We start from the raw sequence: 22,069 nt of genomic DNA, 5'->3' as shown, positions 1-22,069 counted from the left end.
TGGCCAAAGTGCACAACTCAGCACTCAGCCTTGTTGAACCTCATCCCGTTGGAATCAGCCCAACTCTTCAGCCTGTCCAGGTCCCTCTGCAGAGCCCTCCTGCCTTCCAGCTGATCAACACTCCCCCCCAGCTTGGTGTCATCTGCAAATTTGCTGATGATGGACTCAATCCCCTCATCTAAATCATCAATAAAGATATTAAACAGGACTGGGCCCAACACTGATCCCTGGGGGACACCACTGGTGACCGGATGCCAACTGGATGCAGCCCCGTTCACCACCACTCTCTGGGCCCGGCCCTCCAGCCAGTTCCTGACCCAGCACAGGGTGCCCCTGTCCAAGCCGTGAGCTGCCAGCTTTTTCAGGAGAATGCTGTGGGAGACGGTGTCAAAGGCTTTGCTGAAGTCCAGTGCTTTCAAGGCCCTTAGGTTCACTTTCCGGAACAATTCCTGTACTTCCCAGAGACTCCTTCTCTAACCTGCCCCCTGGAAACTCCCCTCCCAGCGCCCCCAACCACACACGACAACGCTCAGTTTTGGAGTCGGTTGGCAGCGCGGCTGCCCCCGCACGAGCGACCGGCTGGGAGGGGAAGGGAAGGGCTCCCTCAGCACAGCGGTGCCCGCGGAGGCACCGCGGCCCCTGAGCCCCGAGGCAGCAGCGCCCAAGGCCAAGCGCGGCACAACCCCCGCCCGGCGGCCCCGCGCCTGCGCCCTCCCGCGGGGGTGACGCGGCGGCCGCGCCGCGGAGGCGGGACCGGGCACGAAGGCGCGGTGTAAGTTCCTTCCCCCCGCGGCGGAGGGGCCACGGCCCGGGCTGGGGGCGGGCGGCGCCGGGGCGCGGCTGCCCCCGCTCTGTGCCCCGCCCGGGGCCCCTGGGGCCGGGGAGCAGGAGGCGGCGGGGCAGAGGCTCCGGGCGGGGCGGGCGCCTTTCCTCCGGCGAGCACGAGGGGTCTGTCGTCCACGAGGCCCTGCCCTCGCCCCGTCACGGCAGAGCGGGTCCGGCAGCTCAGCCGGGGCTCCGGGCGGCGGGAAGAGCTCGTCGGTGTGCCCCGGGCCGCCGAGATGCGTGCGGGGCCCGCCCAGTTCCCGTCCCCGGAGCGCTGCAGCGGCGGTGCGGGGCCTGCGGCGCTCGGACCGGGCGGCTGTGGGAGCTCAGGGCCAGCGCGGGCACACGAGCCCTGCCCGAGGGGTGTCACAGCCCTGCCCCGGGGGTGTCACAGCCCTGCCCCGCGGGGGTGTCACAGCCCAGCTTTCGGGGTTGTCACAGCCCAGCTTTCGGGGGTGTCACAGCCCAGCTTTCGGGGGTGTCACAGCCCTGCCCCGCCGGGGTGTCACAGCCCTGCCCCGCGGGGGTGTCACAGCCCTGCCCCGGGGGTGTCACAGCCCTGCCCCGGGGGTGTCAGAGGCCAGCTTCGGGAATTGTTACAGCCCTGCCCTGGGGGCGTGTCACAGCACTGCCCCGGGTAGTGCCAGCCCGGCTCTAGGGGTTGTCACCCCTGCGATAGGGTATGAGTGCAATTACCATTCTGATCTTACAATTAAGAGCTGCAGAAGGGCTGTATATTACAGGTTCCTACAAGTCTCGAAAGTTACTTGTCCAGCTCACGATTTTTTTTAGCGGTGGCCATTAAGCGAGGGGTGGCCGTAGCTTCCTCCAGGTTCTGTGGCAGCGTTTGGCTCCTGTGCAGCCCCAGCGTGAGTCAGAGCTGAGTGCCGAGCTCTCGACTCCGAGACCTGAGCGATGTTTCATAACCTTGCTGCTGCTTCCATAAAAGTACAAATACGATGTGCAGTCCTCTCAGGCTCCTCACGGTTTGGGAGGAACTGAGAGCCGAAGGGCTTTTGTCCTGTAGTTGCAGAAATGGATGCAGTAAATGAGTGTAGTGTTTGTGTGTAACTGGGGCTGAGGCCTGCCAGCTTATGAATCCATTAGAATTTCTTATATTGCTAATGACATAAGGAACATATCACAGGTTCCAAATGCTCTGATGTGTCTGGCATAGATAGCATAAGGAGGGAAGCACTTGAAAGCAGCATAAGAGAGTTTTGGAAAGACCATGGTAATGTCTGCAGTGTGGCAGATATGAAATAATATGTAAGACTGGGTTGTTTAAATTTCTTTTGCCCCGCAGTCATGCTTTATTAAAAGGTTTACCTAGTTCTACATCTGAATTAAAATTGACATGATAAATCCTGTGCTCAATTCCTTTCTTCTTCTCCAAGTTAACTCTTATCTTGTTGAAACTTTTTAATGTGTATTGAAGTACCAGTCAACAGTCTAGCACTTAAATGCTGTGTAGTTAAACTAATTAGTCTTGAATTTGCTTGTATTTATTTGAACCTGTAATATACCATTAAAAGTGATCTTTCCTGTTATTCATTAATAAGAAGGAAAGAGGAGGATAACATAGGATAAGTGCACAGTTCCCTTGGATCACAGTAGTTTGTGTGCAGTTTTTTCTTCCCACAGAACTATTCAGCAACCAAAATACTAAGCTGTTTTTTTGTTTTGTTTTGGGTTTATTTTTATAACCTTATCGTAGATAGTTATTTTTAGTACTAGTTTAAGTTGATCTTTTTAGAAGCTGTTTTTATACAAAGCAAAATATATGTATTTCGGGGATGAGTGCATATTTTTTTCTGCTTCAGTAGCAAGAAGAATTGGATTCTTTCCAACTTACAGTTTGTCAAAAGTCAGAAAGGAAAAGGAAGGAAAAAAAGCTTATGACAATTATACGTTTAAAATATTTTTTGTAATGATCTAATGTTCTTAGCATTTAATTAAAAATATTCTTGGGTACTGATAACTGGAGGGTCAGAAGAAAACCAGCACTATTGTAGGATTCAAATGTTTTTAGCTTTTGTAATTAAAATGTTTTTCAAAGCAGTTCATGAAGGAAAACTGGTTTCCTATGTTTCCTACATCTCATCTGTGAAAATATCAGAATTAGCAATGACAGTGGCAGCATATGGTGAGGTATTTCTGACTTTCTCACATGAAACCTTAGATACATGTAATGACTGTCATACATATGTTTTTGATGTACAGGTTCAAGGATTATGTTGTATTAGATGGAAAAAAGTGTTCTTCATTGGTGACTTGAGCTGTTTCGAAGAATTGTATGTGCAGAGGTAATACATGATTTATGGAAGTGGTTTAATGTTTTAAATGTCTATGAAACTGGTGATGGTTTTGTGTATTTATTTGGACCTAATGAGGCGATGTTGTCAGGTCAAAGTGAAATGGCCAAATGTTGAATGTAGAGCTTTGATCTGAAGTTGACAGAAAATATTACTGCAGTTAGAATTATAGAAACTTAAGAGTTTTAAAAATACATGGTAAAATCAGAAATCTGCAAACTTTATTGGTTATTTTAGCAATGTTTATTCAAATATTTATTATTGCAATTTCTGATATGAAGTACTGTTAATATATGGTACGCCTCAGAGGATTTGCTGTTTTGTTGAAAGTAAATATGTTTTAGTAGAATTCTTGTTTATATACCACTTTCTGAAACGTTTGTCTGTTTTATTTAATATGATTTTCTGTCCTTTGCTAAACACATTTTCTGAGATATTGGAACTTTCTGTTGTTGTTTTCATTTTTTATTTCCTTGAAATAGGAATTAAGATGGATGAAATGTTTCATTGGCTGTAGGAGCAGCAGGATGCATAACATGGGTATGTTGAAAGAATACAGTTAATATCCTTGCAGAGTATTTTAATTTTTGATCCTGTGTGTATCTGAACAAAAAAAATGATTTTTGTCATTGTGCTTGAATTGCTGTTTGTTTGTTCATTTTAAGTTCTTTAGCATCACTGAGGGTGTACTCCATTGGGTTTGTACTCCAATGAAACTTGTTTTCACAGTTTCCATCTTAGTGGTTCAGCAGCAGGAAAAGATGTTTTGATCCTCATCCTCATCTGCAGTGAAGTTAAGACATTGTCCTTATTTGCTTGGACTTAGTGCTTCATGTTGTCATTATAATTTGCTTACAGGGATCCAGAACATGTGTTTATTTAAAAAGATTTTTTTTAAACAAAATTTAAAACATGAACATATATTTTTACAAGACTAACATTGGCAAATAAGAGAATAGTGATGCTCGAGTAATAGTTGAGCCCTTTCTCATGAAGTATATTTGCATGTTCTTGTTATCAAAGTTGAATGAATTTCAGTCTTCTTCACAATGTAACCATTAAAAATAAGATATAATATAGATTTAAATATTTTTTTTAATTTTGAAAATAAAAAGCTGTGGGTTTTTTATTTTGTTCTTTCTTTTGCTGGTGTAACAAAGAGATTCTTACTGTCAGCTTAAAATGGCATTTGAAGAATGCTGTTGTCATTCTACTTGCTCTGTATTACTGTTGGTGTTGTCACCTTTCATGAAAACAAAGAACAGCTGGGTAGAAACCATGCTATTCTTCATGTGCTATTTTCTAATTAAATGTGTCTTTGACTTTCTGTATTATAGTGCTATATTTGCAGGTATGGATTGGTCCTTTATAAGCTGATGAAACACAGTGTAAGTAATATTCAAGCATTACTTTTTTTAAAGGACTGATTTCATGGGTATTTATAGCGTAATTAAATGTTGTAGGAAATGTTATCATGGTTTGTGTAGCAATATGTTGTAATCTGATAATTCTTTCTAATTAATATCAAGAATGTAATCAAAACACCATAAACCCAACTGTGGTAGAACTGTACCGTGTGTTGAACACTTATATGAAAGTGCATAAATTAAGGAGAGACTATCTTTGTCACTTGAGTCTTTTACCATTTTAGGAAAAAATAATTTCCTCACCTGAACAGCAAACTATTCCCTTTATTGTTGGTTTTTCTTGTATCTTTTTGAAGGCCATGCAGTACTGAAAGCCTTGCCTGAAGGGAGGCTGGCTGGTGTCCTGATACCAGAGCAGGCTTAGTAGTGAGCAGTCAGTGCATCTTGAATTGTAGCATAAATGGAAAGGAGGGAATGTAATAAGTAGCTCAGTGCATCTTTCAGAATTGTAATGCTTGTGGTCACTTTATTTGTGGATAAGTTTTTGGAGGTTTTTGTGTTTTGTTGGTTTTTTTTTTGTTTTTTTACAGAATGCTGAGATTTTTTTTCATGGCATCATATAAAGATTATAGTGACTTTTAGAGGCTGATATAAGATATGAATTCATGTGTATGTGTTGTGTTGTTTGTCTGTGGCATAGCTCTTTATTGTTTTTCAGAAAATCTAAGCCCAATATTGTTGGTTTAGAGAAAGTATCATGGTTAATGCCAAGAAGTCATGTGATGAGATGCTTTAAAGCAGCACTGTCTCAGCCTTGCTGAAGAGCCTCTGTCACAGCAAGTCACTGGGGAGGTGGGAGTGTTCTTTGGCTCACTTGGGTATTTGCCAGGAGGAGCAGGTGCAAAAGGGATGGAAAAAACAGCTTGGAAAATTTGTTTGATAGGTGAGGGAGTTGTGGGGGAAATAAACTACTTCTGTCAGACTTACTAGGAGAATTCTTGCTGTTTGGTTGAGTTTGGGTCACGGATCAGTCAGAGCAATGTTTCCATACTCAGTCTTCCACATAAAGCATTATGGTACCAGTAAATGAACATTGAAATGTCTGTAGGAAGTATTTAATGGTTTTATGTGACTCAAAAGCAGAAACCAAACAAAAAAACTGCTTAAGGGTGTGTTTTCTTACTTTTTGGTGCATTATTCAGCTGTTGTAAGGGACAATTGCAAGGGACTCTATCTGTTCTTCTGAGGATTTTTCCCTAGGGCCAACTCTCTGAAAATGTTGCATGGTGACAAATTACAGCTTAGACTGATGTAATTTCTGTTGTACTTGTGCTTCTTTGCTACTTCCCTTCTCTTATATATATGTTTATGGTTATTTTGGATGAACCAGAGAAAATAAGGATGTTCCTGTTACTCATTTTTGTAGTTTCGAGCACACTTCAGTCTTCTGTTGAATGATGTCGAGCTTAATTTTGGTGGGTTTTTTGGCCATCCTTGACTGCTTGGCCTCCCCTAAGTGAGGCTATAGTCTGCCAATTACATGCATTAAATCTGCATGTAATCTCAGATTTATATCAGTCTGCCCTTTCAAAGAAGCTGCTGGTGAAGAAATAAGGTAGATCCATGATTTCAGGAAGCAAGGCTGTAAAGTTGAAATATCCAGCATCAACTGCTAATTATATACACTGTCCTAAAGGTAGAACTATATGAACACCCAAGATACTGTAAGAGAATGACAAATGATCAGTCTGTGGAAACCTGTTGTGTATGTAAGCGTGACCTGGGTATGATGAATCAAGAACTTAAGAAGTTACCGGCCTACTAGTAAAATGTCCTAAATTAATAATATGGATGTTCAGTGGGTTGTGTTGCTTTTGTCATCAACAGATTTTGAGGCTTTACTGAAGAAGGAACTTAAATTGGTATTGGATTTAGAAAGAAGGAACTGTTCTGTATTACAGGACTCAAATGGAGACCACCCAAATGCCTTCAGCTGTTTGTTGTTATTTTCACAAGTAGTTTGTTCTTTTAGCAGAGTGTTTAAGAACAGAGAGTTGAATCAATCACTATACTATGTTTTTCCCTAAATAGCAATATTAAGTAAACTTTACTGTTCAGCATCAAGAAAAAAAAGTCATAAACTTTAGATTCTCTTGTTTTTTTTAGTAACGATAGGCTGTAGTGATTTCAAATCTTTAAATGCACCACGTTCTTGGAAACCTTTTTCTGTTTTTGCCTGGATATGTATGTCCTAAGGGCCAATATATTATCTGTTATATTTTATGGTATTTCAGTAAGTTAATTCAGAGATGTTTATGTTTTCTGTAGTTCTGGTAGAGTAAGCAGGATGTAGAATGTTCTTGTCTTCCATATATTATGAGTTATCTTTTTTTTACAGTCTTAATTTTTTAAAGGACAAGTCTGCTGTATTACTTTACAAACTCACTCTTGTGCCAGATATATTTGGTGCCTCATTGAATGCCTAAAGCTGAAAAGTCCTAGTTAGTTACCTTTGCTTAGTGTGTGTTTATGTTCTCCTGTAAACCAGTGATTTTGTTTTTGGGAAGGTATCCTGATTGGTATATGACAATGATTTGCAGACTTTAATGGGTGAGATACAAGGAAGAAAAGCAAAGACTACCTGGCCCCAAATGATGTCTTGACATGTTGCTTTTATAAAGAGAAATTGGGAAAAAAAATTGTTTACTCTTTGAAAGGCAGTGAATATGGAGAAGTATAACACAAATACACAGAATGATGAATGGTTTGAAAGAAGTAATTCAGAAGCTTTTGTTTTGTTGGTTCATGCTATAAGAGTAAGGGGACATTCTGTGAAATTAGGGTGCAAACTGAGAAAGAAACTTGAGAAAGGATATATTTCTTAATAAATTGATAAGACAGTGAGCTCTGCAGTCTAGGGGTAATTTTAATTTAGGAAAATTGTAATAGAAATTGGATAAGCTAGAGTGCAAGAATATTTACACAGGCTCAGGTTACCTTTTCTCCTGAAAGAATATAATCCCTCATCTTTTCTTAGTTGCAAGATTATTTCCATCATGATTTTTAATAAAGCTCATCTAAAAACTATGTATTGATGGTGGGAGTAAAGCAATTAAGTCTATCCCTAGTTTGTTTATGGGAGAAAAGGTTATGGTATCTCACTAATTTGTTTGCTCTCATTCCCTGAATTAGGTTATATCTAGATGAGATACCCACTAGGAGCTATGTCTAGTTCCCTTGGTAGTATCCACTGATTTACTTTGTTTTTGTGGTAGATGGGGACATTGAAGAAGAGGTTTTGGGGATTAACATCAGGATCCTTGTTAACTTGGAAAGAACTTATGTAGGGCAGTTGCTTTTGTGACTTGCCACTAGTGAGACGCTGTTCTGTTCAGCTTTGATTTTTCTGTTGCCTGGGCTCATGCATTAAGTAGGTGTTCCTGCAGTAATTTAATCCAAGTCAGTACACAAGTTTGTTCTGTACCTAGAGTGATGGAATATTTAGGGAGGGTGAGATGAGCTAACGCTGGCCTTCTGTGTCACCCAGCCAACTCCCAGCAAGTATGTAAAAAGTCATAAAAATAGCAGTGGGGGTATCTTAATTAAATGAGCATGCTTGTCGCTCTGCCAGTCTTTTCTCTTGGCATGGTTCAGGTCCTAGAAACTGTTTGCTTTCAGTCTCTATCAAACTCAATTATAAAACTCTGTGATAAAAGCATCAAAAGCGGTGTTCAGCAGGAAAAGACTGCAGAATTGGCTTTTGCTCATTCCCACTGAAATGCCCTTTTCTCTCTGTATAATAGAGGCTGCAGTTTTTACTTTTGGTGTGTTTAGCAGCAGATTGACTTAAATTTGTTGTATTTGGCTCTAGAGCAGCAAAGAGCAGATGTCAGGGAGGTGCCGTGACAGGAATAAAAAAGTTCAGAAAGCTTGTGGGAATTTGAGGGTGAGGGGGAAGTCTTCCTCCTATTTTTTCCATGCTAGAATCCATATTATAACATTTAGAGCTGGCATTCAGTTCAAAACTTGCTGTGCTGTAAGGGTTGCTGCATTGACGCAGACATTCTTTCCCACAGCTCAAATTATGGAAACAGAGTTTATTTATAAAATAAAATATGCCTGTGAAATTATAATTGATACCTTAATTATGGAGAACTTGCCTGAAAGATGGTAACTTAGCGATCTGTGGGACATTTTCCTGGCTTAGAATAGCCACGAGTTACACTGAAACGTTTTCTCTGTATGAATCTTAGAAATGGAATTCCCCTGTCAGGGCAGACAAACTTCAGTAACTGAGAGGTACTCTGTCAGGGATGATAAGCCTAAAATAATGGTCAACTTTTAAACATTATTTAGGCTTGGCACATCTGAAAAGTAAGCTTTGCTGCTTGGGGATTGTCACTATTTGAAAAATATGCATTTAAAAGCCACCACTACATTATGCCAATCTTTACATAAGCAGGTGGGTGCCAGATGTATGTGGGATCTTGGAAAGTTTGTTGCTTTGGATTATTTCTTTTCACTTCTGTAATGAGCAGAATGCTCCAAAAGTCAGTGGAGGCTTTTTTAAAAAAAAAGTCTTCTTTGCTTTGATTAAAGGGCCATTTCTGAAACACCTGGTGTAGTCTGTTAGTTAGTAGAATGATTACTTGTTAGTTTATCTTTCTCACATCTTTTTTTTTCATTCATCATCTACTTGCACTACGAGAGTATATATTGCCACAGTATAGTTTATAGAAACATAAATATGATGTAATTTACATCATATTTACATTTATGTAATTTTGATTGCAGGTTGCTGTATTTGAAAATTGTGCCAGTTCTCTGTTGTCTTACAGGTAGAAAGATGTACTTAATATTTTCTGGAGGAATTTTTTTTTCCTATGATGAAAAGGTTTTACTTACAATAATTACAAGTACAATAATCTGCACTAATAAATCTGCTTTTCCTTGAGAAGATTGTCATTTATCTTGTATTAGTGTTTTAGTAAACCATGTTGATTCCTTCTTTGGGTCTTGTATTTTAGTGGTGAATCTACACTTTTGTCCAACTCCAGTAGTAGCTTTTATCATTTTCTGGGGAGATGGGATTTGAAATAGAAGGAATGTATGCTATTGTGCACTTCCTAAGAATGTAAAGTCTGGCTTTTTTTAAAAGAAGCAATTAGTATAATGGTGTGAATTGACAAAAGCATCATATGTGTAAGGTATGTAATGTACATGCTCTGTTCTCCTCTTACAAAGTAGGAGTGGAGTGTACTATTCAGATGTGAGAACAAATCTTCCATCTCTTGTGCTAATGAACAGTGTAAAGGCACTGCTGAAAGAAAACAGGACAAACTGTCTTCCCTGTTGGCTGTAGCATGTTGAGTTCTTGGTTAGGTAGCTAATTTCAGTGACTTTAAAGTGACAGGACTGGAAATAATTGTGGCCAGAGGTGCTCCCAAGAGGATTGAGTGAAACCTTTTTGATTTCCTAAATGTAAAGGAAGCCAGGTTTGATCAATAGTTGCTGGGAGGGTTATTCAAACGATGAGTTAGTCCAATCCAGTGCAGGATTTTCTACCTCTGACCAGTTTAGGGCATCTTCTTCTGCTTAAGGTGAGATGCTGAAACTGTGAGAGTTTGATGTGTTTGATTAGCATCATTTGTGTTTTATCATATACTTAATTTCTTGTAGGTATTTTTCACCTGGGTGTCAAATTAATTTGTTTACTGTGGTGTTGGAAAGACTTCCTGACCACATAAAAAAGTATTAGAAAAATGGTTATGAATTTTGTAATTAAAGACTATATTCTAGATCATTTAAGTAATTTGTGAGATTTCTTTTACATGGTAAGGTTTTTCTTAAAAGAAGCTAACTGTAGAGTCCATTTAAACTAGATAAAAGTAATACTAGTTTTATTTTTTTGTCGTGACTTCATGCAAGTATTAAACCTCTTCATGTACTAGCATGCTCTGAAGATATCTGTGTATTGTGAGGAGAGCTGGTGGAAGATATTATTAAGATATAATTGATCTAATGCACTGTAAAAGTTTTGAAACTTTTTTGAAGGTATATTGGAAAGGAGAAAATGTTTAGTGTATATCCTTGCAGTGAGGAAGACACTGGGTGGGAACATTAACACACATGCTAAGTTGACTGACTATAAATGTCCTCAAAAGAGGAAGTTTTAAATTTCTGTTGAATTCTAGTCATATACAAATAACTGTACTTAGAAGCTTACTAATTTTCTAAGCTAGTGTCTTTGGAATTTACTTTTTCATTATAAAAATGAAAAGGCTAGAATATGACATTTTTTACTTTCAATTTTTTAAAGTTAGTGTATTTCTTTCTGGAAATAAGGTGAATGCTAGTAACCTCTCAATTAAGAAACCTTACTCGTAGTGGTATGCTAGAATCATGGAATATCCCGAGTTGAAAGGAACCCACAGGGATCATTGAGTTCAAATCCTACTAATTTTCACATGTAAAGTCTAAAGAGGTTTTGCAAAGAGCAGATGTGGTCAGGTGGGAAGTGTTGTTGATTTGCAAAGGAATCCTGTGTTAGCTGTGCACACTGTTGTGAGCCACAGTGCTGCTTCAGGGTCCAGCAGATGAATCAGTTACTAATTCATGTATTGAATGGAATGCTCAGTTTCTGACGTGTTACCTACACTTGGGAGGTACAGGAAACACTTCCTGGTTACTGTTCCCACCAATTCATCTGCATGGGCATAGTCCTTGTAGCCATCTCTTGGCTTCTACCGATCTCTTGGCTTCTAACAAACTTGAGTTAGTTCACCTTGCTGAAAAAAGGCTGTGGTTTTAAGCACATTGAACTGAAAAAGCCATAGCAGTATCACTGGAGTATTTATGCTTTACATGTACAAGTCCTTTGAAGACAGAATATCTTGCAGCAATATTGAAATATTTTCCTAACCAATCAACAAACATTGTTATATGCTGTGGGTGGATTTGCATTGCATTTATAGCCATCAAAAATTTAGTGGCTTATCTACTATTGTGGGTTTTTTTGGCTGACATCTTGTATGGATATTGTACTGCTGAATCTTTAATCTGCTGTGGAGACAGACAAATTTAGGAGAAGTGACTTTAATCTCTGAAGAACGTGTATTGACTGGGAGAGTTAGTTCAGTTTGTTTTTGCAAGTCACCAACCCTTAGAAGTGGGATTAAGTTTAGTGCAGGAGAAAATGGAACCTTCTCATTGTCTCCAGAACAAGGTCATGGTGCATGTCTCTTTTCAGCCTCCATCTCAGTAAAATAATAGAAACTATAATTGCTTAGTTTCAGTTTTATCTCCTGAAGAATAGGAGTTACAGTTACTTGTGCAGGCCATAATAAAAGCAATGCCTTTTTGGCCTTCTTGGTTGTTACTTCTTTACCACACCATAACTGCCCTGTTTGCATGCCCATGCTTGAAATTCTCATGTCCTGATTTTGTATTTTCTTTTTTCCTCCCTCAATTTTATTTATTTAGAGATTCCAGTGAGCAGGTAGCTGAGTAGACTTCAGTCATGCAGGAGCTGGTTGTGCATGCGGCTTTAATGATGGCAAAGGCTCACCCACCTTAGATGTGAAGGCAAGGAAAAGGAAACAAAACAGAATCCAACAGAAGAGTTGAGAAAAGGAAGACTTTGCTAGTAAAGGAAGGTTTAGGGGAGCACCTGAGTGACAAGGTGAAAGAAAAGAAGCTTAAGCGCTAGTATGGTCTGCTGGTTTTGGCAATGCAATATGTGATGATGCTGTTCTGATTTGTAATTTTAAGAACAACTAAAGAAGCATGATGCTTAAATAAGATAATTTACTGATTTTTAATTGTAAAAGTATCTTTTTATCTCGTTTTTCGGTAGATCAGACATACACCAACTTTTTAGAGGAGCTTATTTTTGTTTAATGAGAGTATATTCATGGTATTTTTCATCAATAAATTAATAAAAACACTAGTGCTTGATTTCTTTATTGCTCATCTCTTGTCTTATTGGGGTTATGTACAGCATTATGTCTTGGTAGATATAAAGGAATGCAGTTTTCCTTAGTGAGGAGCTTAAAAAAAGTCTCATGTATTACTAAAATGGTTCCCAGTTCTGTGTGAAGAGCATGTGTATATGATCACTGTTCACTTTGCAAAATGACACTTGAAGGCTTTGGAACTAAATTGAAGTCCAGTCAGATTACTCAAATTCCTCCATGTCCCTAGAGAACAGAAATTGCTTCACCAACAAATACATAGGGTAGCTTGAGCCCATTCTGCTGAGCTATGAGGTTTATTTCAGAATTTGGGAGATTCATTTTCATGGAATAGGTAACTGAGAGAGTTAGCATTCTTGCTTGAATAATGCACTATATATTTTGGAAGGATGTTTCCCGTGACTAAATAAGAACAAGATGTTTGACCATCTTCTAGAGAGGAGACTGTTTGGTCAGCATAAAGTTAAAAAGTCTGGAAGAGACAACTAACCATGCTTGTGTGGTGTTTGCAACTTTTTCATGTTTCTTCTGGGCTTTAATTATACTGCATATACATGGCAAGAAGAAAGACCAGGGGTTTTGTTCTTTTTGTGGAGGTGTAGCTTTATCACATCGTTGGGAATTTATAGCCTAGTAATATATAGTGTTTTTTCCATTCCTGCGTTTTGCAATTGGTTTGTACAGCCTCATAGTTTAGCAGCTGAGAGCTCACTTTTTCGTGATTTTTTTTGGCATGAAAGGGTTACTGTTCACATTTCCTGTGTAATTCCTTCTGATCTTGCTGGGCTGTAATTACTTTCTTGATGTTAAACATTCCCAGGCTCCTATAACCTTCTAGCTTGCTTGCACTGGCCAAGTTTGTCCCAGGTGATCATGTGGGCGAACCTCCTGTTTTTAAGGATAAAAATCTCTCCTTCCTGTGTAAGATAGGCTATATACTCATTCCTTTGCTGTGCAATCCCAAGAGAAATCTTTTAAAAAATAATAATAAGGTAACACATCACTCTTTTAGAGTCAGATTTAGCAGCCAAAATAGATGACAAATCAAGTGTGTGGGTTTAGAATTTGCTGAATCTTGGTTGAATGACTATAAGTTCACATGAAAGATTATTTTTTCTTAATACATTTGGAAAATAGGTTAAGATATAAAAAAGACAGATTTTGACTGTAGCTTCTTATTTTTGACCATATAATTGGCAAATCTTTTTAAGCTTGTTTGAATGTGGAACTACTTAGCTGAGCCTTCAGGATTCTTTTTTCTTTTAAATATCTAAAAAAAAAAAAGAGAAAGACAGGATCTTACTCAAGTCTGTCTTTCCCACGTAGTTCAATTATCCTGTATTTCTTCTGATTTTCAGTTTCAGGATATAAACAATAAACCCAAGGTATTATTTTGTTTTTAAATAGAAGTGACTGTATACTACTGAAAAATGTTGACTTCAGAGGTGTGGGAACTGAAGTGTTCTGTTCTGCAAGGGCACTGAAAGGTCCTGTGTGTCACCACTCAGCTGCTCTTCAGCTTTCATGTGGAGGAGACACCTGTAAGAATGCGAGTGAAGTTTGTTTTCCATGACCTTTATGCCGTTTTCTCGCAGTGCCAAGAAAGATGCAAGATTGTGGTGGCAGGGTTTTTTTAGGGTGTGAGGAGTTGTAATGTGCTGATACGTTGACATTGGTGGGTGTATTTTTGGTACTACCTATGTCAGAAGAAGTAGTTGCAGAGGTTCTGTGTACTGTTAATTCAAGAAGCAGCCCAAATTTTGATTTGGGCTTCATTCAAGAGCGGTCTCATTATCCTTTTACAGATAATTGTTTTGGTCATAATCTTAGTCTTATTACCTTGTGACTTTAATTGGCTGCTTTGTGAAATTCTCAGGCTGCAAGTAATTCTATTTTGTTCAGCTGTATTACTGAACTTGCAACACTGATACTCAGAAAAAGTCTTCCCAGTAACTGATTGACTGAAGTGTTGTGAATGCATAACTTTTGAGCTCAGGAGGCTTATACACTTATACCTGGAAGAAAACAGATTGTAGGTAATAAACTGTAGCAGTTTGAGCCCTTTTCTTAGTTTAATTGTCATGCATACTGATGCCTGTGCTTTACTGTAAAATAGAAGTTAGAGCAGTTGGTGTGGCTGTTGTTAACTGTGCTGCTATGCTAGTGAAGGATAGGAAGAATATATTTTAATGAAAATGTCTTTTTAATCTTTTCAGGAAGTATTCTCAAATTTGATGGCTTAGTTATAATAGGAATGCAGTCAGTATGCTGCCCAGTTCTTAATTGCATACTCCATCATGTAATTGGGAACATGGCTGTCAGATATGCCTATTTTTGGTTTTGAATCCAGATGTTCTTACTGGAATATTATTCAACACACAAAAGTCCAGTCCTGGCATAAAGTATCATGTGAAAAAAACACGTGAAGCACCAAGTGAGTATAACTGGACAGAAGAAGATACTGCTGATAATTTGAATAATCATTTTATTGTGGCCTGCATGTGATCGAGTATCTGAGATTTTGTAGGAAACTTCATATGAAGAGAGTTTACCTGAGCACATCCACTTGGGTATGTGTTGAATGTATTGCAAGCATGATAGGCTTCCTGTGCAACAAATTGCAGCAGGGTGGTGCTTTCGTTAAAGCTTTTTTTTAAAACCACTTACTTTTGACTTTTTATTAATGAAACACTGATGAATTTAGACTTAGTTGAGAGGAAAACTGTATTGAAGCCTGTTTTCCATCTAATAGGATTTATAGATCATCTTGCCTTTTTCTTTATCTGATTAATTTTGCTTCTGCTCAAATGAAGACAGAGAAGAATTACATGTTATATTGTAATTAAAGGTAACCTGTTTTGAATTTACTTTATAAAGTGCTTAGAATGTAACTGACCAGACTTTCCATTATAAATTTCACCTTTGCAGTGGGAAGTACTCTGAATGGTAATGAACTTTCTTCTGTGAAAAATCTGTGGTTTCAGGGTCTATGCGAATTACCTGTTGCTTTTTGTGTAGAAATCATGTTACAGGATGTAAGCTGGTTCTGTTGATCTTGTGTGTGTGCGGGTTGGTCTTCCAATGGCTTAACTTAGAACTCTTTTGGACTTAGATGTCTCTATTATACTAAAGGCAAGGCGATGCATGTAGCTGTGAAGCAGGGAAGAATTGGACCTAACCTTAATGCAGAGAAAGAAACTGTTCACTTTTAACAAGCTGCTACAGAAATAAGGAATAATTTGAATTAGGTGAGCTTTTAAGCTTTCAGATAATGTAGTCAACTGTATTTTTATATTCAGAGTTCTCTTTTAGAGAAGACGTGTAAATTACTGTTGTGACAAAATGCACAAATATGTCTAGGTTTGATACTAATTAGTTCATTTCACTTATCTAAGGAAAGATTAAGTGCCTCAGTTTAAAACTGGCTATAAGAAGTACTATGTAAACAAATTTAACACACATCCGGTGTAATAGCACATTTTGTAGAACTACAGGCACTTTGTTCTTAAATGCGGTGGTTTCTCACTTTCAGTGTTCACTAGCTGTTTGGTCACAGAGTGCCTCTTGACTAGATTTTTAAGTACAGTTTTTATCTCCATGAACCCATGGCTTTTTTTGAGTTACTTGAACTGTATATAGCAGAGTCTTAAGTACTGCTAAAATGTTGATTAGCACTCTGATAGAATTATGTTGTTTACCACAAAAAGAGTCACAGAATCACAGAATATCCTGAGTTGGAAGGGACACACAAGGATCATTGAAGTCCAAATACTGGTCCTGCACAGGGCAACCCCAAGAATCACACCATGAACCTGAGAGCATTGTCCAAACACTTCTTGAGCTCTGTCAGGCTTGGTGCTGTGACCCCTTCCCCGGGGAGCCTGTTCCAGTGCCCAACCACCCTCTGGGTGAAGAACCTTTTTCTGATATCCAACCTAAACCTCCCCTGGCACAGCTTCAGGCCATTCCCTCAGGTCCTGTCACTGATGACCACATAGAAGAGATCAGTGCCTTCCCTCCGCTTCCCCTTGTGAGGAAGCTCTAGATTTCAATGAGGTCTCCCTTTGGTCTTCTCCAGGCTGAAAAGAGAAATAGAACAGTTCAGACTGTATAGTTGCTACTTGAGACAAAAATTCCTCTTCTGCTACACTGCCCACTCAGAATCTCTTGGTTTGAGCCGTGCTTGTAAGGATAAATAATAGGTATTCTGGGTAAAACTACCATCTTTTGTTTAAAAACTGAAATGGGCATGATTTCTGTAGCTTAAAATTAGATAATAGTCAACTGACAGAAGTAACCGTGTGTTAAAGGCTTGGCACTGGAACCAGTAATTTCAGATTAGGTGAGAATCCCTACCACTTTAATAAGTTAGTTAGTGAGCTGTTGTCTTGGACCTGGTGATCTGCACAAACTCATTTGAGTTCTGAATCATACCCATTGAGAAAAAGAATTTTGTTGTTTTTTTCTGAGATAACTGAAACTGGTGTATGTGTTTGTATTAGTAAGTGGATTTCAGGTGGCACTGTTTTGTTGTAGAATAAGAAACACAATGATTGGGGTAATTTTCCCAAGTACACCTAATGCTTAACAGTTCTATTTTTTTGTTTCTAGATGGTTAACATATTTTTGAAAGTATCTCTTTTTGAAGTTCACTGAGCATGCATCCAGCTTGTATTTATTCACTGGACTTTTACTAAATAAAATAGAGGGTGATTTTTTTAAGGGAGAAAAACTGAACACCCCTGCTCTCTGCAGTTTATTGGTGTTTACAGTAGTGCAAGCAAGGTCTGAGGTGTCTGTTACTTCTGATCATTTAAAGAAAGCATGCATCTTCAGTGATGGGAATAGCTTGTTTGCAGCTCTTACTGGCTAGTTAAAACGTTTTCTGTGATCCACAGATAAATACAGGAACAAAAGATACTGATAGCCTTTGCTAATGTTGAATTTCACTGCCCAGTTTACCACTTTCAGAGACTACTATTTAGCAAATGAAGAAAAGATTAAATGTAGTGATAGAGGCATTGGCATTTTTTTTCTGTGCCAAGAGAAAATGAAGTATCATGACATTTTTAACATTTGAGATGCAGTATCCCCCAGAATTTTTGGAAGTTCTGTCTATATTTTTAGGGCTCTTTAACTGTATGGTTTTAGATGAACAGTCATGAAAGCAGAGAACCTTATAAGGTATTTAACAGTTTGAAACATGTTAGGAAACAGAATACGCGGTATCCTTGTTATACCTGTGTTTCTGCTGTGTAAAAAGAGTTCTATTCTTGTCATCTGATCTGATTCCTGAAGCAGTTCTGTGCTGTCTATGTGATCTGTTAAGTGTATATATGTTGCCTAAATTTGTTACTTGTTGGAGGTTTCTTTTAAAAATCCTGTCTGAAACTTTGCATTGCAAAACCTTAAAGCTTAATTCTTCCATCTGTATAAAATGAATTTGGTTTCCAGTCTGTGGATTTTCATGACCTTTAAATGCTATAGGTGTTGCAGCTATTGCAGTGGGCAGCTTTGCAAATACTTTCAAATTGTATATGTATGTAACCAGAAATATTGAAAAAATGAGTAACCTATTTATCTTTAAAGATAACTGGCATCAATGGAAAAGCTTTTTTTTTTTTTTTCAGATTAATCAAAGGACTGTGGGTTGGAAGGGAACTCTCTGTCATCAGCATTTCATGTTTCTTTTTTAAGGTTAATTCAGTTCCGACTTGTATCATGGTCATTGACATTTACATGCTATAGGTCATGAGGCCTGCATGCAGCAAGTGAATTCACACAGATCAGAAATACCTTAGAAGGAAAGTGCAGAATGTCTTTGGCAGTTATCACCATTATTTTTTCTCTCCACTCCTCTCTGCCAGTGCTCTATAAAGAAGTGGTAGAGCTGGATGAATGAATGTTTGATACAAAAGATGATGCAGGTTGTTGGCATGCACCCAGCACACATCTCAAAACAGCAAAGTTTACAGCACAGATCTTATGTTATTTCACTATTAGTGAAAGGTGAATGGACTTTACAGAGAGAAAGTGAATATGGTAGAAATAATATGAAGGGTTTTCTGCTTTGCTGCAAGGGAAGCATTGATTTTTATTTTTACAGAAATGCATTTGGTAATGTTCTTTCCATATTAAAAGTCTTATCTAAATCTTTCAGGGTACTGTGTTCTTTGTCCAGGCTTATATATTTCTGCTATTTAGCACTAGTTTTTGAGGTAAAGCAAAATGATAAATTTAAAAAGCCCAAATCACAGCTGTGTAATGAAAATGATAGCAGACTCAAATAACTTATATGTTAAAACATGTTTAATGAGTGTTTTCTAGAGGACCTCTGTGAAAACTAGCTTCTCATCAAAACTTCATAGACTTTTTGTGGTCCTGTATTTTAAACATTCTGTACTGCCTCCTTGAACAGTTCTCACCATTCAGAAGACGAGTATTACTGTGCCAGGGTTTTTTATCTGAAAAAAATATATTAGAGGCTTTTTGTAAATGTAATTCAGATCCTAGAAACATGAGTAGTTTCTTAAAGCTCCTTTTGTATTCAATAAAGGAAAATTATGGGAATTCAGCCTGTTGCAGGTATTGGAAGCTTGTGCTGATAAATCAATTGGCCACTGATCAATTTCTGAAGCTTCTAAAATACTTCTTCATATATATATATACACACAAATATATACACACACACATATGTGTGTATATATATATACGTATGTATACATATACATACCTACTTACGTACATGACAGTTTTTATCAAATAAAAGCCACATTATTCTGCTGAGTTCTGTACAGGTTTTTCTTTCTGATGCATGTAGAATAAATAGTGCAGATGTGTTAGGAACTGCGAACTAACTTCTTGTGTTGAGAGCCAAGAACAAGTTCTGCATGCATGTATCTCCAATCTTTAAAAGAAGAGCAAACTTAAAAAGCAAAGAGCATATGAATGTGACTAACTTGATAACTGCTTGCTCGTTTAGTTACTCCCAGAGCAATTCTTCTCTTAGGAAACATGATTTGTTTGGTTAAAACAAGGTAAGAAGGGGAGTGAAGTTAGCAATACAGTTTTAAAGAATGAGGAGCTGATGATGGCAAGCACTATATGGCTTGGAGACAGGTGGTTAAGGAGGTAAAGTTATTAATAAAAATCTGTGGGCAGTAGAGTACAATGGAGCTCTTTAAATATAGAGGGTGTTCTTGAAGGATACAAAAGCTCAGTAATGATAGAAGTCCAATAACAGGCAAGGATGATAAATTTCTGCTGTGCAGAAAAAGGCATAAATATTCAATAAATATTATGTTCTGTATTCAGAAAGAGGCTGGATGATGCTTTTACATCTCACCACCTCCATCATTAGTGATGGGAAAAATGTATTATCACTGTACCAGCAACTATTAATGTTAAATGTTTTTAAATCTGCTGCACTGACACCTACAGATACTAAAAAAGAAAAAAAGCTTAGAAGCCATATGAATTATTCATTTTGAGTTTTAACAAATCGTGGAACAGTGGAGAAATTCTGGAAGGCTGGAGGAGAAGGGGAACTAATGTGCCCAAATTTAGAAAGTCTAATATGTGCACCTTGAAAAGTCCAGTAGTATTACGCCGCCAGTGAAGATTTAAAGGAGAATTGCATAATTAATGCTGATCAGGATGGGCAAGCCAGACCCTACCTTGTACAGCTGCATGGGGTTACTCCTTTCTGTGAACTGAGATTAGACTGACTGGCCTGTAGTTTCCCAAATTCTCTTTCTTGCCTTTCTTGAGGATGGGTGTGCTATGTGCCAATTTCCAGTCTTTGGTAATCTCCCTTGATGCCATGACTTTAAAAAGATTATAGAGTGCATCCTTGTAGTGACACTGACCAGCTCTCTGAGCCATCAGGGATACATCCTTCTGATCCTATGGATTTGTATAACTGCATCTTTATCTACTGTTGGTAATATTATATTTTATGATTCTATTTTAGTACCTCAACCTTTTCCATGGCTTCTTTCCCCTTCTTTGCTAAGCATTTGGCCCACTTTTTCCTTAGCCTTTCTTTCGTTGCCAGTGTACTTGCAGAACTCTTGTCACCTTTCCCGTCCCTTGTTATTTACAACTCCAGGTGACCTTTGCCTTTCTTATTTCTCTCTGTGCATGCTTGAGCAGTGTCTTAAATAATTAAAATTCTGCTGAAATCTAGAGACACTGAACACGACTAGCAAAGTTTGGATTTGGCCCTAGTGTAGGACATAGTGCCCCTATTCAAAAAATAGATGTTTGGTTATTTCAGCACTTTAACGTTAGGATTTGAAGGCTTGATGTGACTCAAGCAGTGTAGGTGTCTTGTCCCACAGCATGGTTTTTATGGGCAATTAATGAAAAGGTGTGTCAAACCTAAAAAACTTATTTGCTCTAAAAGCTTGGTCATGCTTAATTGTTTTTCTCTTGAAGTACTAATTCAGTTTGGTCTTGCTTAGTTTGAGATTTAACTGAATGCATTAGGAATACAAATATCCGTAGGAACAGAAGACAAAGCTGGAGGCCCATAGAGAAAGAAGAATGTTCCCAGGGTTAGCATAGTCTGCACACCACAGCTGGTTGCTGGACAGTGTCCAGGAATAATTTTGACATGTTTATTTCACATTTTTTTTCTCTGTGAACATGTTTTGAGGACACTTCATTAAATATGTCTGATAGTCTTTGAAGCTCTGTGCCTTTAACGTTTTTCAAACAACAAACAGGGTGATGGATACAAAAATGAAAATTATACTGGCAAGGACTATTTGCACAATAAGAACAACATAAGCTAAGTGAGTGAAGGCAATGGACTAGGACAGATTAGACTTTGATTTATTCCTTTTTTGTATGTTTAACTGTGTGAAGGTTTTTATAATAAGTACGTGTTTCATCAGTAACATTGTGCTGAAAGACAGTAATAAATCCCCGAAAAAAGGAATCATTTAAGTAAATCATAGAATATGAACATACACCTTGTCTTGTAAATGTCCTGTATATTGCATGGTGAATGGTGTACCAGTTTGAACAACTGCTGAGATTTTGTGTGCTTCTTGATGGTAATCCATCATCACCAAAACTAGATAAGCCTATGGAATACTTTTGCCTACTAAATTTTACTATTAGTATTAAAAAATGTGTTTATATCAGATTGACTAGAAAATATACTCTGTTATGTCCTGATTGTTCTTAAAATAAGCGATATTTTGGTCACTTCCACCGACCAGTTGCTTTGTCTGTTGGGTCAGACCTCCGGGAGCTCCCAGCCGGGGAATTGGGGCATTCCATGCAGGAGAATCCATTGAAGTGGTGACAGCCCTTTCCCAGAAAATGAGAGGGATATGACCGAGCAAAGAATGCCAATCTACAGCTGAACTTCTTTGCCGGGGTCTGTATGAAATAGGCTGGACACAGACTGGACACAGCAGCAGCAGGGAGGGCAGATGCTGCCTCTGCTGGGTGTGCTCAGCGCACAACTGGGCTGTCACTTCTCTTGCTGCAGCTCTCTCAAGGGCTCTACAGCTGTAGTTCACTTCTTCAGCTGTGGGAGTTGAACTGCCCTTAGCTGTGCAAGATAATTTTGACT

The 22,069-nt window shown here is 38.6% G+C and overlaps 1 protein-coding gene across 16 annotated transcripts in view; it reads left to right on the top strand.

Annotated features, from left to right (window-relative positions):
- Positions 1-689: 689 nt before the first annotated feature.
- ZNF438 (zinc finger protein 438) overlaps positions 690-22,069 on the top strand; it is a 48,484-nt gene continuing 27,104 nt past the window's right edge. For 3 of the 16 annotated variants that reach the window (XM_064636752.1, XM_064636675.1, XM_064636707.1), the window contains exons 1-4: positions 690-772; positions 3,049-3,131; positions 3,623-3,680; positions 4,492-4,528. The gene's annotated coding sequence lies outside the window, so the exon portion shown is untranslated. Of the gene's footprint in view, positions 773-3,048; positions 3,132-3,622; positions 3,681-4,477; positions 4,529-10,186; positions 10,285-11,989; positions 12,189-13,925; positions 14,915-22,069 lie in introns of those variants that run through there. The other 13 variants (XM_064636735.1, XM_064636670.1, XM_064636699.1 and 10 more) reach the window with 7 other exon arrangements.

This window comes from Pseudopipra pipra, chromosome 1 (genome assembly GCF_036250125.1).
Source record: "Pseudopipra pipra isolate bDixPip1 chromosome 1, bDixPip1.hap1, whole genome shotgun sequence".
Lineage (NCBI taxonomy): Eukaryota > Metazoa > Chordata > Aves > Passeriformes > Pipridae > Pseudopipra > Pseudopipra pipra.
This window is presented reverse-complemented; position numbering and strand designations above follow the sequence as displayed.